We start from the raw sequence: 15,905 nt of genomic DNA on the forward strand, positions 1-15,905 counted from the left end.
GGAGAGAGATAGGTACACTCTCGCATTTTTGGTGAAAATGTGAATTAGTATAACCTTTAGGAAATCATAAAAGAGAATTACTTTGTAACTCCTATAAGGTCAAAAAGTGTGCAGTCAGATTTAGTTATTCACATGACTGAGAAATAGAAATATTTGCATCAACAGAAAAATATATACAGATAAAGATAGTATTATATATAGCATATATTATAGAACACAAAGAATCTGGGTAGATTCTATTAAAATACAAAATACTGAAAAACTATGAAATCTTACAGAGGTTTTTTGTTAAGTGTCCATGAAAAACCCACAACTTCCAGGTACCAAAAGTATGGGGTGGGGGAGAAGTAGATTCTACAGTTTTGCAAAATCTCCCTCCTCCTTCTTAGTCCTTTCATTTAACCCAGGTAGGAACAGCAACTAAAAATAATTTCGGCTATAAAGGAGAGGAGAGTTGTATTATGGTTTCTTTCAAAGAAAGAGGCCTGAAGAGGTCAATCTGAAGTTGAATCTATATCATGACTTTCTGAGACATATAGACCTTTGCCTTCTGTATCCAATCCTTTATGATGATCCAAATTTATATCTGGATATTTGATGGTTTGTTAAAAAAGGAGTCCCATAACCTAATAATGACCATTCTAGAGTCAGGGGTTCTTCACATTTTTTGTATCATGATTTTCTTTGTCAGTCTAGTGAAGTCTAAAACCTACTCAGATTATTTTTAAACACACAAGGTAACATGCATAGATTTTTTTTTTAAAATCCTGCTAAAATGAAATACAGTTATAAAAATATTTTCAACTACTTCACAGACCCTTAACAAGAATTAGTGTTAGACTAAACATTTCTTCAATAAAGTAGATACTACTTCCCTATGATTCACACCTTAGTCAGAAGTATTTGGACAAGTGGAATTCTTTATAATACCTTAAAAAATTCCATAATAATTTTAAATATTATACTTTTCATTAAGAGCACTCAATCTTTCTATATCATACATATTAATTTAAAATATTTTTAGCCTTAGTGGGCAATCCCATCTTCTTTTTCTACTCTATTTCATCTCATTCCAAACTATGAAATGTTTCCTTAACTAATAGTATTTTTAAAAAGTTTTACATTTTCTCTTTCTTTTTGTTTTCTATAAATAAGATACTTGATTTTAATAAGCATATCTTTCAAAAGGAAAAGAATCAGTTTGAACTGGAATAATTTTCCTTGGAAATAGCAGAATTTAAAATAATATTTGAATTTCAATATCTGATACCTTTTCATTTTTTTTATTTCATTTATTGATACCTTTTATTTGATACTGTTTCAGAGGACAATCCTGACATAATATCTCACTTCCAATGATAAAGCAATTCAACATATATGGGTCCAATAACCACCTAAACTTATATAAACCAATGAAGAAATATAAGAAAAAAAGCCAAAAAGCAAAATAAGTAGACTTAAGCCTACATAAGAAAGGAATTGTTTGTCATGTCTGGAAATAATTAGGGAAGGGAGAAAAAATAAGTATTTATTAAACTCCTGCTTTGTTTTAAGTGCTATATAAAGTGCTTTCTAAATATAAACTCATTTGATCCAGACAATAACCCTTCAGGAAAGATGCTATCATTACCCCCTTTTTATATTTGGGAAAACAGAGGTTAAGTGATTTGCCCAGGGCTGCACAACTAGGAAATGTTTGAGGTTGGATTTGAACTTGAATCCCTGATTACTGACCCAGTGGTCTATCTGCTGAACCACCAGTTAACCTCTAATTAAATAAAGATGAACTATTCAGAACTAACTAAACTTGGTCATGGACCTTATTCATTAATTGATCTGATTTTATTTAAATAACATTTTGGAAAAATGAATCCAAATCAATCTATAAATGTCAATAATTGGAGATTTGTATGGGTAGACTGCATTTTTGGACTGGGCTAAGACTTTGTTTTTACCAGCTTGTATACATGCATATATTTGATCGAAATTCATCTATCCATCCATCCAACCATCAAATGAATATAGATTTAGGAGCCTACTATGTATTAGAAAGTGTACTAGACATAGTGTATGTATCAATGTGGTATTTCATATATGAATTATAATATTTTGCCTGATATCCCATATGTTTATGCCTTACTACTTATGGAAATGAAATTTGGTGAATTAGCTCCAAGTGGCAAATAACCAACTTAATATTGTCAGTAAAAAGAATAGATTCCCCAGTAAAGGAATAGTTTCTGCATAGAAAAAAAATGGCACCTAAGGAGGATGCATTTTTATTCTCCAAAATGTGCCATGTTACAACTTGAAAGTTTTCAGTTGAAATTGTTTTCTACAAATTCAGACTGACAAAGCTTAGCAGTGCTTTTAGCTTCAGATATATATATATATAGCTGTGTAATATATTTTTGTTATAAAAAAGTATTGTCAATGAACAAACTCTTTATGAAACCACATTAAATATGTTAACACTGATGTGCAAGATAAAAATATTTTGGAGAAAAGGAGGCCAAAAAAGTAAAACCTAAACCATTTTACAAAATGCTTCCTGTTTATAAAGTCTTTGAACAACTCATCTGGGAATTTTTTTTCCTTTTCTAGTAGAATACATGAGTGGCTTCTTCCCTGAGTGTAAGGGGAAAATACATTGAATTGAATTTATTCACATTAAATTAAAAAAAAATGTTCACAGACCTATTATGCAGTTAGTGATCCACTGAATATTAAGTAAGAATATTGAATGACATAACCATGCAATATAGAACCCCATGGGAAATGCCAATTCCATAGATTATCCTAAATTTTTAGGACATTAATTTTATAATTTTTATATTTATAATTAATTGTGTAGCTTCATATATTAATTTGATATCAATGTATCAACTGTCCGTTTGACGTATAATGAACAAGCAGGTTTTTAGTGGCAGAAAGGAGGAGTTTAGAGATGGAATGGATAGCAAATGAATAAAAAGAGAAGACAAATTCTACCCATATAAAGTTTATATTTGGAAGAAATACTCATTTAAGAGAAATAAAAAACGATTGCAATGTTACTTATGGAAAAATTTACTCAATTTGTTACAAATGACACACCCAGTGTGGTATAGTGGGTCTTAGGATTAGAAAGACCTGCGTTCCAGTTCTACATCTGAAGGAAATTACTTCACCAAGACCAAGGTAATCAATCAAAACTTGTAAGTTTCAGATATACATCAATAGAGGGAGTTCACTCATGGGAATCTCATCGCAGCAATGAAATCAAAGGTCCATTCATACACACACGCACACACGCACACGTACATGCATACACATACATGCACACATATATGTGGACACATATACGTATATTCAGGCATGCATTTACCTGTACATATACATACATACATACACACATACATAACATATGTATCCTTAGAGGATGGCTCAGTATTCAGATAAGACTAGAATTATTTTGATATATCTTCTGTTATATGGATTTTGAATTCTATTAAGGACTACCTAGAACAACAACAATAAAAAAAATTACATTTATTTTTTAAATTCCAAATGGAACTGAAAGATGACTAGCAAGTCATTTTATTTTTTAATCTAGTCATATCTTGTAAGTTATTCTTTTATTCCCTCTCTGAACAAAATCTTATTAGTAGATATTATTGAAGTTGAGTATTATTTTCTGAAAAGGTAGGAAATACAACTAATTAGCATTTGCATTTTTTTTGGTGTTAAGTGGTTGTCCAAATGAAAGCTGAAAATGTATCCAGCAAAGTGCCATTGGACTTCCATCTTAGTTCATAAATCTTTTGAAAAGAATCATAGAATCACTGGCTTGCATTTTTTTAAACCTGGAATCATGGCTTAAGTTCTTCAGGTCAAAAGAACAGGGAACAAAAGTACGATGTACATCACTGCTAGTAATGGTGGTGCTGCTAATTATAGTGGATGTAGCAATAATTCTATTCTATACTTTTCTATTCTATACCACTAGTCTATTCTTCTCTATTCTATTTGAGACAATATATCTATTAAGCATTTTTTATGTACAAGCCATTAAGCATTGCAGATGAAAGAGAAAATAAAGTAATCTCTGGCCTTGAGTAGCTTATATTCTGTTAATCAAACTATTCCTTGCTTTTCCCTGATCACTATACAATCATCCCCCACCTTCATACAGTAATATATAACATTGCAATAGCTGAAGCTTAAAATGATAAGGACATACAGCAAGATGGTGGCAATGTCAGAGAAGAGAAGGGGACATATTTAAGTGATGATCTTATTTTCCATCCCCTCATATCCAGTTCCATAACTAGTTAAGTGTGTTTAGTGTATACTAAAATAATTCATCATGTATAGCAAACCTGAATTAAACACTTGCTAAATTATCTCACTAAATAAATTTATCCAAAAGGCATTCAAGGTTAAAATTGGAAACAGAACTACAGCCAGAAGACAAATAGAAAAAGCTAAGAGACAGTGTGTTATAAGAGCATAAAAAGGCAGACTTTAAGCCTGGTTAGTCCTGGGTTTGAATACTGCACACATGCTTATCAGTTATGAGACCCTGGCCATGTCTTTTAATTTTTCTGTGCCTCAGTTTCTTTATAAAAGATGAAGGGGCTGGACTTGTTACTTTTATATTCTCTTCCTGTTATAGGCCTGTGACCCTATGATTTGCCAAAGTCACATAAACAATTTTTCCATGAAAGATAATGGAACTACAACACATGGACCTTAACATCAATGCCAAAGATGCTTGTAGAGGACATAGAAATGGCACTAAAGAGAACCAAAAGAGAGCATCAATAACTGCCAACCTATGTACTTTTCCATCTACACAAAATTTTATAACTCATCTCCTTGAAGGGATTGATTGGGGAACGAATAAGCGATTTCCAGGAATGGGTCACATCTTTAACTATCTCCCAGTTGACTGAAAGCAGTACAGGGGTGGAGAACCTGCGGCCTTGAGGCCACATGTAGCTTTCTAGGTTCTTGAGTGTGAACCTTCGACTAATCCAAACTTCACAGAACAAATCCCCTTAATAAAAGTATTTGTTCTGTAAAACTTGGACTTAGTTAAAAGGCTGTACCCAAGGACCTAGAAGGTCACAGTTTCCCCACCCCTGGTACAGAGAATCTAAGATCCCATTGTACTTATTCATTGTTGATTACAAAAGCTTACAGACACACTAGATCTGGAAAGGCATAAATGCCACTCTATATGCTCGTTTACCACATGGTTTCTCACATCCATAAATTAATATCATTAAGGATTCCTTGGAAAATGTAACCAGATAAATAACTCTATTCAATATTTATTAAAAACAAACAACATGTAAGGCATAAAAAGGGAGATGTCTACTCACTAAAAAGTGTTAACTACTGTGATAAACAAGATCTTTTACCGAGTCCTGAAATTCCTGTGGCTGGTGAGGTCCTACATATGCTCTTCCTTGTATGTCACATTGTGACACTTACATCAAGTCCCAAGACATTGAATAATCTACTAAAAGACTTCTGTGGACAGTTCAAAAAGTTGGGTCTTTCCAGTCATGAAGGAAAGACCAAGTAGATGAAGAATGTCTATTACTCAGCCTTCAACATGCATCTTAATGCACACCTTATAGGGACTGTGCAATAGTATTTCAATATGGGACAGATATTTGTGCTCAGAGTTTCAAAAGAAAAGTAGGCTATATTGCTTTTAGAAAATTGAAAAACACTTTTACTGATCTCAGATTTGCCATAATAGCAATGTCTCATCTTTTTGTGATCACAGATTTTATTGTTTTTGTTTTTATTTTGCTTTTCCCTATATATCCTTTTCTCCTTACTCAGAGAAGGAAGTCTTAAAACTTTTAAATACTAACATTTTACTGCTATTGCTATATGGCAGTGAGATCTAGAATACAATTTCCTCTAAAGAACTTAAGATTAATTTTTTAAAGGAGCAATAACAGAAAGGCATATAGGTATGAACAAGCTATGTTATATAACCAATGAACAACTCTAAAGAAGAAGACAGAATATCATTAATGAATTTTATAACATGAAGAGAAGAGAAGATGGATTGATTTTGTGCAGAGAGCAAGAAATGGTAGGTTGCAGGTAGAAGTGTCCAATGGTGTGCCTGAATAGTTTGGAGAAATTGAAAAAAAAGTCTTCAATATTCTGGGTGGACTCCTTGTAGCAGACTTTCAGAACCTGGAAGAGAGTCTCACAGGATGAGCAGACATGGATGGGTTGTGATCTGAATTGTGGGGAAATCACTGGGGAGAACTCCTAAATGAATAAGATAATATATTCACTTCATTATTTGAATATTAAATAATAAATGTTGTTATTGTTGAATTTTTCCAGTTATGTGTGACTCTCCCTTACCCCATGTGGGGTTTTCTTGGCAAAGATACTGGAGTGGTTTGCCATTTCCTTCTCTGGCTCATTTTATAGATGAGAAATTGAGTCAAACAGGGTTAAGTGAGTGACTCAGGGTAACACAGCTTATAAGTGTCTCAGACTGACTTGAACTTAGGGCCTCCTGTCTCCAGGGCCAGTACAGTATCCACTGTGCTACCTAATGAATGTAAAAAATACTGACATCCCTTTTTTGAGATCATTAGTCATAAGTGAAGATTATCCAGAGAAGAATGGATCATTTATAATTCATTTTAGCTCTCTACAGTATGACACTTTTTCTGTATAGACTTGTTGATGTTTGTTGATACAGAGCTGAGAAAGGCAGTGAGATAGAGGAACTTGTAGAATTTAAGCATGCCATCTGTTTGGATGAGGATGTAAATAACCACTGACACTGGGGGCTTCAATACTCCAGGAAATTTCGAAGTTAAAATTTGTCTTCCTTTGGAAAGTTTTCCCTCTAATTCCCTATCTAAGTTAAATTCAGAATTTTTTTAAAGAAATGTTTCCATGAAGATCTTAGATAAACTAATTGAAGCTACATCTCTAGTGTGAAGACTCACATACATCAGCTATACCATAATAGTTTGGAATCAGAGTATTTGCTCTGAGCCTCAAATGATCAGCTGTCATGGAGCTAGTTAAGCAACCTAATTAAGAAAAAAAAATGCCTATTTTAATTCCTCCAGATTTCACAAATTATTTTTGTCTTAATTACCTGTGCTATAAACAAAGTCAATTTCGAAAATGGAGTTCACAAATTTGTATCAGTCAAGTTTGATACTTGTTACCTTCTTTAGTTAAAAAAATAAAACAGTACAGGAGAAGATGATAGTAATAGATAAAATGAAAATTTGGATATCTATCTATTTGCTTAAGTGTAATAGTAAAAGTGTTATATTTGGGGTCAGAAGGGATGGAATCAAATCCCTTGCTATTCTATATACTAACTATGCAACTGGGTAAGTCACTCTTCATTCTGGGCTTCATTTTTCTTAGCTATAAAATGGTGTGGATGAACAACATGACTCCCAAGATCTTTCCATTTCTAACAGTCTGTGACCCATCTCTCATTTCCATTAATATTTTTTGTGTAAGAACCAATTTTCCCGAGTGGTCAAGATTTAGTCAATTCTTGGCTATCTATTGTAATGGACAAGAGATTGCATCAAAAAATGACATATACATTATCTCCAAATGTAAATTTAGTTAATCAATTCCTCACAATACAAATTGAGCAATTTGAATTTACCTTTTCTCTCTTCTATCCATGACATTAATACTGGAAGAAAAAGGAAAGGGAAAAGGAGGTGAAGAAAAGGATATATATAATTCATTTAATTGAGAGCAATAAATTCAAAGAATTTTTCTTTATTGATAACTATGTTTTAATGCCAAGAAATAAATCATCACAAATATCAAATTATCTAAACAAATTACCTATATATGCATGTATATATGTGTGTATTTGTATATGTGCACATGTGTATAAGTGTGTATGTATATGACAACATTATATTCACATCAGGTGGTCAAAGAATACAATCAAAATGATAACTCTGCCTCAGAAGTGAGAGAAATGATATATCATATCCAGTGCCTAACATCTTGAATTCCGAAATTGAAATCTGGGAAATGAATATTTGTTAAAGTGATATTTACACTTAAATATTACAGATAATTGTTTATTATTCAGAGGGTTTTCCTGTTAGCTTTCTCACTTATCGAGACAGCTAAGTGGTACAAGCGGGTAGAGCACTAGACCTAGAAACAAGAAACTCTGAGTTCAAATTCTGCCTTGGTCACTTACTAGTTGTATGACCCCGGGCAACTTGTGTTTAATATCTGTCTGCCTCAGTTTCTCAACTATTAAATTAGTATAATGATAGCCAACTCCCAGAATTATTGTGAGGATCAAATGTGATGTTTGTAAAGCACTTAGCACAGGGTCTGAATAATAAGCAGTAATAAGTGTGTCTCCATCTCCTCTTTGCCCACCACTGTCTCCAATAGCTTTTTTAATGATTTTTGTTGTTTTTTAATTCCTTACTCTGGAAGAGGACCAAGACATCCTTAGGGTGATGTCTTAACTTATTCAAGAATTGGATTTAAGTGAAGCAGAGCTATGTGAAATCCTCTAAAGTCATCAAATTCCAGTGACAAGACAAAGTCAAGTTGACTGGCAATAGCCCAGAATGCAGTGGGTGAACTTGGCCTTTCTAAATTAAGTTCTATTCCAGATCTCTTTGTTTGAGGCAATGAGCATTCAATGACTAAGGACTGAGTAAAAATTGAGGAAAAAAGTGACCTAATTTACCATCACAAAATTATCAGCCTGGGAGGTGAAGATCCTCAAATTTTCTGACTAGAATAGAAAATAATTGCCATTTACACTCATTGTAAGCCATCAAAACCTAAACAGCCACAAAGGCTTAGTCTGGGGGTTACTGTTGGCCTTTGAATGAAAGCCAGAGTAATCTGGTTTTAAAGGCCTAGTCAGATAGCTCCATTTGTAACACATAGAGCTTTTTAAAAGCCTGTTTTTTTCAGAGCTATATTTCAAGAAATCTTAAATGAAAACTGCATAGAACAGAAACTAGATTTTCCCAGCCTCTTGAAAAATACTAATAGAAATAAATTAAAAATGTAAATAAACAAATTGGTGAAAGGCTTTGAAAAAATCTAGCACCGAAGGTCTAAAATATCTTACAAAATATGTGATCAAATTTATATTCTTATGGACAGAGTACTCTCATTTAAGAATATGTTACCCCCTTGGGGAGGCCAGGTAGCACAGCGAGTAAGAGCACCGGCTCCAGTGTTGAGAAGACCTGGAGATCGAATCCCAGGCTCAGACACTTAGCACCCACCCAGAAACACCTGGCCGTGTAACCTTGAGCAAGTTACTTAACCCCAATTGCTTAGGGGCGGCCAGGTGGCTCAGCTAGTAAGAGCACCGGCTCCAGTGTTGGGATGACCTGGAGATCGAATCCTGGGCTTGGACACTCAGCACCACACCCAGAAATAACTGGCCTTGTAACCTTGAGCAAGTTACTTAACCCCGATTGCTTAATAAAAAAAAAAAAAGAATATGTTACCCCCATAGGATCTTCTGGAAGTCAAGATGGCAGAGTGAGCAGTAAAGCACTACAGCTCTCCCAGATCACCTCCAAACAACCAAACCCCAAACCAAATCTTGGAACAGAAGAACCAGCAAAAATACAGTATGAAACAGTCTTTTATCCCAAGAAACTTGAAAGATTGGCAACAAAGGCCATTCTCACTGAGGTGAAAGGGGAATAAAGCCCTTCATGGGAAGTGTCCAAACATGCCCACACAATATCCTGAGCCCAGTGTGGTGTAGTGGCAAATTCTAATACCAGTATCCCCCATGTGTCTTAGTATAGCCAGGGGAAACCACTGACTCCAACTGCAACTACTATCAAGTGCTTTAACTTAACCCATTGAAAACAGGGAGCCTCCAGGATCAGTGAATTCATGTGCTTCCACAAAGCCCTGGCTAAACAGGCAGACATCAACCCTACTAAAGAAACAGGCATCCTCCAAAGGACCAATTACAACTTGCTTCAATGTAGGGAAACACAGAAATATCCATGGGCCTCAGCACTTCAGACACCACCAGTAGGACCCCACAATTCAACACAAAGTAAGCTCCCAAACCCCTATGGCCTCCAGCAGCACCAGCCAACCCACAATCCACCCCTGAATTGCAGCACCAAACACAAGGGTCCCTGGGGGCCTCAGGCAACACAACAAAAAAATCTTACCATAGAAAGTTGTTATGGTGATAGAGAGTTCCAAGACACAAACTCAGAAAAGGACAATAATGTCAAAATACCTGTGGGCAAAACCCCAAAGAAAAATGGGAAGGGGTCAGAAGCCCAGAGGGAGATCTTGGAAGAGCTCAAAGAAGAGCTTAAGAATCATATAAAATAAATAGAAGAAAAATTGCGAAAAGAAGTGAGAGTGATGCAAGAGAATTATGAAAAAAAGAGTCAACAGCCTGAAAAACTTCTTAAAAGTACAATTGGCCAAATGGAAAAAGAGATGCAAATATCCACTGATGAAAACAACTCCTTAAAAAGTATGATAGGCTAAATGGAAAAGAAGGTATAAAAGTTAATTAGAAGGAAACTATATCTTAAAAGTTAGAATTGCACAAGTAAAAGCTAATGACTCTGTGAGACATCATGAATCAGTTAAATTCAAAAGAATGAAAAAATGGAAGAAAATGTAAAATGCTTCATGGGGGGAAATGATCTGGAAAATATATGCAGGAAAAACAATATCAGAATCATTGGACTACCTCATAATCAAAAGGAGGACCTGGACACCATCTTTCAAGAAAATATCAACAAAAACTGCCCTGAGGAACCATAGGACAAAACAGCATTGAAAGAATCCACTGATCACCTCAGGAAAGAGATCCCAAAATAAAAACCCCGAGGCATATTGTAACCAATTTCAGAACTATCAGGTCAAGAAAAAATACTACAAGTTACCAGAAAGAAACAATTAAAATATGAGGGGATCACAATTAGGATCACACGGGACCTGGCAGATGCAGCGTTAAAGCATAAGAGGCCATGGGTCATGATATTCCAGAAGGCAAAGGATCTAGGACTGCCACCAAAAATCACTTAACCTGCCAAAATTAAGCACAATACATCAAGGGAGAAAATTGTCATTCAGTGACATAGGATGTCAAGATTTCATTAGGAGAAGACCAGAACTAAGCCAAAAATTTGACCTCTGTTATCAAAAGAAAAGAGAAGCATAAATAGGTTTTAAAAAAGGAAAAGGAAATGTAAGGGATTTAATAGAGCTGAACTTTTTACATCCCTACATGGGAAGATGATACTTGTGGCTCTTAAAAATTGTATCACTAACAGTATAGCTAGAAGGAATATACATTGGCAGAGGATACAGGTATAAGGTGAATTTGAGGGAATGGCATGAAAAGATTAAGGGAAGAGAAAGAGGAATATAAAAGGTGTAGAAGGAAGGGAGAGGTACAGTGGGGTAAATTATCTCACATTAAGAGAGAAGAAAAGGGGGCTGCCAGGTAGCACAGCTAGTAAGAGTACCAGCCCCAGAGTTGGGATGACCTGGGATCGTATCTGGGCTCAGACACTTAGCACCCACCCAGAAACACCTGGCCGTGTACCCTTGAGCAAATTACTTAACCCCAATTGCTTTAAAAAACAAAAAGAGAGAAGAAAAGTGGAGGGGAAGATAGGAGTGTAGGCAATGGGCACCGCTTCAACCTTACTCTCATCAGTATTGGCTCAAAGAAGGAGTAATACACTATCAGTTGAATATAGAAATCTATCTTACCCAGCATGGAAGTAGGAGGGGAGGGTATTAAGTACAAGGGGCAGGTTGAGGGGAACAGACATAAAGGAAGGTAGATCAGGGGAAGTAATGGACAAAAGCAAAATACTGATGAGGTGCGAAAGGGTGAAAAGTGAGAGAAGACTAACAGGAGGAAGGATAGGATGGAGGGAAATACTCAGGTAGTAATCACAACTTTCACGTGCCCAATTTTAATTTTTAAAGCATTATTTTCTTCAATGAGCTTGTGTACCTTTTTTCTTTTTTTAAATATTTTATTTTTCTCACTTACATATAAAAGCAATTTTAACATTAGATTTTAAAATTTAAAAATTCCAGATTCTCTTCTTTCCTCTCTCCTTCCTTTTTTCTGAGACAGAAAGCAGTTTGATATAGGTTATACATGTGGCATCATGCAAAACGTATTAGTCTTGTGAAAGAAAACACAGGCCAAGAAAAAAGAAAGTGAAAAATAGTATGTTTCAGTCCGCAATCAGATTCCATCAATTCTTTCACTGGAGGGGGATGGCATTTTATTTTTCATCACAAGTCCTTTAAAATTGTCTTGGATCATTGTCTTACTGAGAAAAGCTAAGTCTTTCACAATTAACTATCATTCAATATTGCTGTCATTATATTTTGTGTGTCTTTTTCCATTTGACTAATTTTATGTTTTAAGGACTTCTTTTCTTCATCTATTTTTTGTATGTCCTTTTCCACTTGACCTATTGTGCTTTTAAAGGTGTTCTCCTTAGTGAATGTTTATGCCGCTTTCAACATTAATCCAGTTCTGTTTTTTTAAGGTGCTATTTTCTTCAGTATTTTGTGTGCTTTGTTAACCAAGCTGTTAATTCTCTTTTCATAATTTTCTTGCATCACTTTTATTTATTTTCCCAATTTCTCCTTTACCATTCTTATATCTTAAACTATTCCAGTAATTCTTACTGGTCTTGTTTCCAGTTGCAATTTTTAAAGGCTTTGATTGTAGCTATTTTCATATTGTTTTCTTCTTTTAAATTTATGTTTTTGTCTTCCCTGCCACTGAATTAGCTTTTATGGTTAGGTTCTTTTTGTTGTTTTTGTTTGCTCATTTTGCCAGCCTATTTTTTCACTTTGAACTTTGTGTTAAAGTTGGGTTCTGCTCACTTGGGGGTTGTGCTGAACTTTAGGCTATTTCTTCCTCCTGTTTTTTTTACAGCTAGCTCTCAAGCTCTACAAGTTTTCGGTGCTACTAAGATGTTGTGATCCTGGGAGAGGTATGGTTACTGCTCTCCTTGTCTGTGCTCTGGTCTTTACCCAGGAAAAGCCCTTGTCCTCTGGTATCTCCAAGCACAAGCAGTCCTCATGGCTCTGGTACTGTGACCAGGTCCCCTGCTACCTTTTGACAGATCTCTCTACCCTGAGACTGTGATTCAGAACTGTTTATGGGCAATATCAGTGCCAGCTTCAACCAATGCCAATAAAGTGTCCCCTGTAATTGCTTTCTGACAAGCTTTCTGGCCCTCTTACCTTCTTTGTACTGAGAGCTCTTGAAGTTGCTGTTGCTGCTGCTGCTGTGGCTGCTGTCTCCAAGGCCCGCCACTGGTGCTTCTGCCGCCCTTTGGTCCTGTGCCCATCTCAGTGTTGTAGACCTTTTCTGTGGACCTCATAAGTTGACTTTAGTATGCTCTGGCACTATAAAATTTTATTTGAAGCTTTATTTTAAAGTCATTTGAATGGAAATGTTTGGAGAATTCAGTTAGGTTTCAGCCTGTACTCTGGAATGTTGGCTCAGCCCCTTAGAATTGCTATTTTTTTTTTGTCAATAGCTAACCTATTCATCCTAGGCCCCAGTCTCACTCATTTCACTTCTACTTTAATGTTATCTTCTTGCACAGACAAAGGTTGTTGTTTGTTCATTTTTGAGTTAGCAGGTAGAAATCACAGAATATATTGCACAGAATGAAAATTTTTGATGATTGGTATAAATTTTCTCCATTCATTTTCCACTGAATTTTATTCAAAGAAGTATAATCATAGGGCTTCCTCTTATCTTCTAACAACATAGTATTATCTTTAACTTGTTTATAATAAATAATGGATGTTCTGAGACATTCCACTTTCTTATTCTCCCCACAGCATTTAAGTTTACTCATTTTTAATAGCAAAGAAATAAGAAGTTTAACAATTGCAACAAGAACAACAGCAATAATAATCTTATATTTTTATTCCTTGTATTCCAGCCCCTCCTTTACCACCTGCTACGTTTCCCTTCCTCCCTCCCACCCCTGCCCAATAAAATAAGAGATCATTTTGTGGTCATAGATTTAGAACTAGAGTTATAAAGTTCATTGTGTTTAAAATCATTTTTGCAGTTGTGAAAACTGAGGGCCTGAGAGCTTAAGTGCTTTAAGCTACTTAGCAACTAAGGCAGGATTTGAACTCAAATCTTCCTGCTTCTAGAGTTAAACATTATACCCACTATGTGTAAACACGTACGTATTGTTGTCCACTCTATTAGCTTGAGAATAAAATGGACCCAGCCAGTTGGGTAACTCCACTAGTCTTCTCCCTGTCCTGGTCCCTCTCCTTGTCCCTCTCCCTCTCCCTGTCCTTCTACCTCTCCATTACTTCTCCAAAGGAAGGCAAATTTTGATGGCCAAAACCTGTTTTCATTAATTTGGGGTTCACTGGCTAGGTTTCTTTCTCAAAGGTCAAACTTCAGCCCATTTCACTCTGGAGCTCATAGATTTGACAATTGTTCCCTGCCCACGCACCAATTAATGACTCTTTTGGGCCCTCTTGGCTCAGAGTGAATGTAAATAGTAGCTGTTTCCCTTTTGGTCAGCAACTCTGAGGGTCTTCCCTCCCCAGTTAGATTTTTTTTTTAAGTTATTAAACGGGCTATCGCTTCACTGACTAACTTTCTGAAGAGGTCTATTCACTGAAGGGGCTTTACTGCGCTCAGAGTGAGAACCTTAAAAGACCTTAGCCTAAAAGGGCCAGGGTCTCCCATTGCATCCTGGGCTATCTCCAGTTGTCCTGATGAATATCTGACCACTGGACCCAGATGGCTCTGGAAGAGAAAGTGAGACTGGTGACCTAGCACAGCCCTCCCTCACTCAAATCAAAGTAAGCTGCAAGTCATGTCATCATCTCCCTAATGTCACGGTCCTCTTCGAGAGCAAAAGACAAACACAACAAAAACAATATCCACTACATATTGCTCTGAAATTCTACCATCATCCTAATACTATCTATGTGACGTATATATGTATATAAATTTCTCATTTTTTCAGTAAGAACTACAATTATTTTATATGCTTATAAAGATTCTGTACATGTTCCCCGAAAAGTTCTTAGTCTCCAGACTTGTACCCTAAGAAATACTGTTAAGAAACCTCGAGGCATATTGCTTATAATGAAGCTTTGATAACCACCTTTGTGAATACAGACAGCAACTTCTCAATAACTTAGGAGTGTGTGAAGTTTCAGCAGTATGATTACCAGAGAAACAAAATCGAACTGTTGGTATAAAGACCTGTGCAGGTGATATTCTAGGCAGTAGAGCTCTAACTGCCATGAATGCTAATTGGAAAAATAACTGTCCATTCACCAGCGGACAGGTTCCATAAACTAGCGATAGGCCCCTTCTACTCCTCCATATTGCTTCTGTGAAGATGGTCATCTCAGTTCACTGAAGTTACTCAGAATACTTTATTCTTGACTAAGAGGATAGATTTTAAATTCATTAGATCATATATTTAGAACTAAAATAGCACTGTAGGGGCCATCTGATTTAACCTCTTCATTTTATAGACATAGAAATTCAAGGCCATTGAGGTTAAAGAACTTGTCCAAGCTCATATAAATAGAAAGGAACAAATATGAGATTCATACTTATTTCATTCTATATTCAGTGTTCTGTCCACTATACCCCTACCAAGAAAGGTCATATTATATGAAAATTATTGTCCCTGTAGCTGTAGGTAATATTCCCATTCTTTCTTCATTGGATGAAGTTTTATTGGCCTATTTCAGGACAAGAACTGTAGGCTCTATAAGAGACAGAATAATTATTGTTATTATTGTTTTGTACCTGTGTCCTGTGGAAATCAAATGCTATCATGGGATCCTGTTGTTTTACATTT

Source organism: Petaurus breviceps, unplaced genomic scaffold (genome assembly GCF_028583685.1).
Source record: "Petaurus breviceps papuanus isolate PSGF00001 unplaced genomic scaffold, PetGlider_PUasm1.0 90730, whole genome shotgun sequence".
In the NCBI taxonomy this organism is placed as follows: Eukaryota; Metazoa; Chordata; class Mammalia; order Diprotodontia; family Petauridae; genus Petaurus; species Petaurus breviceps.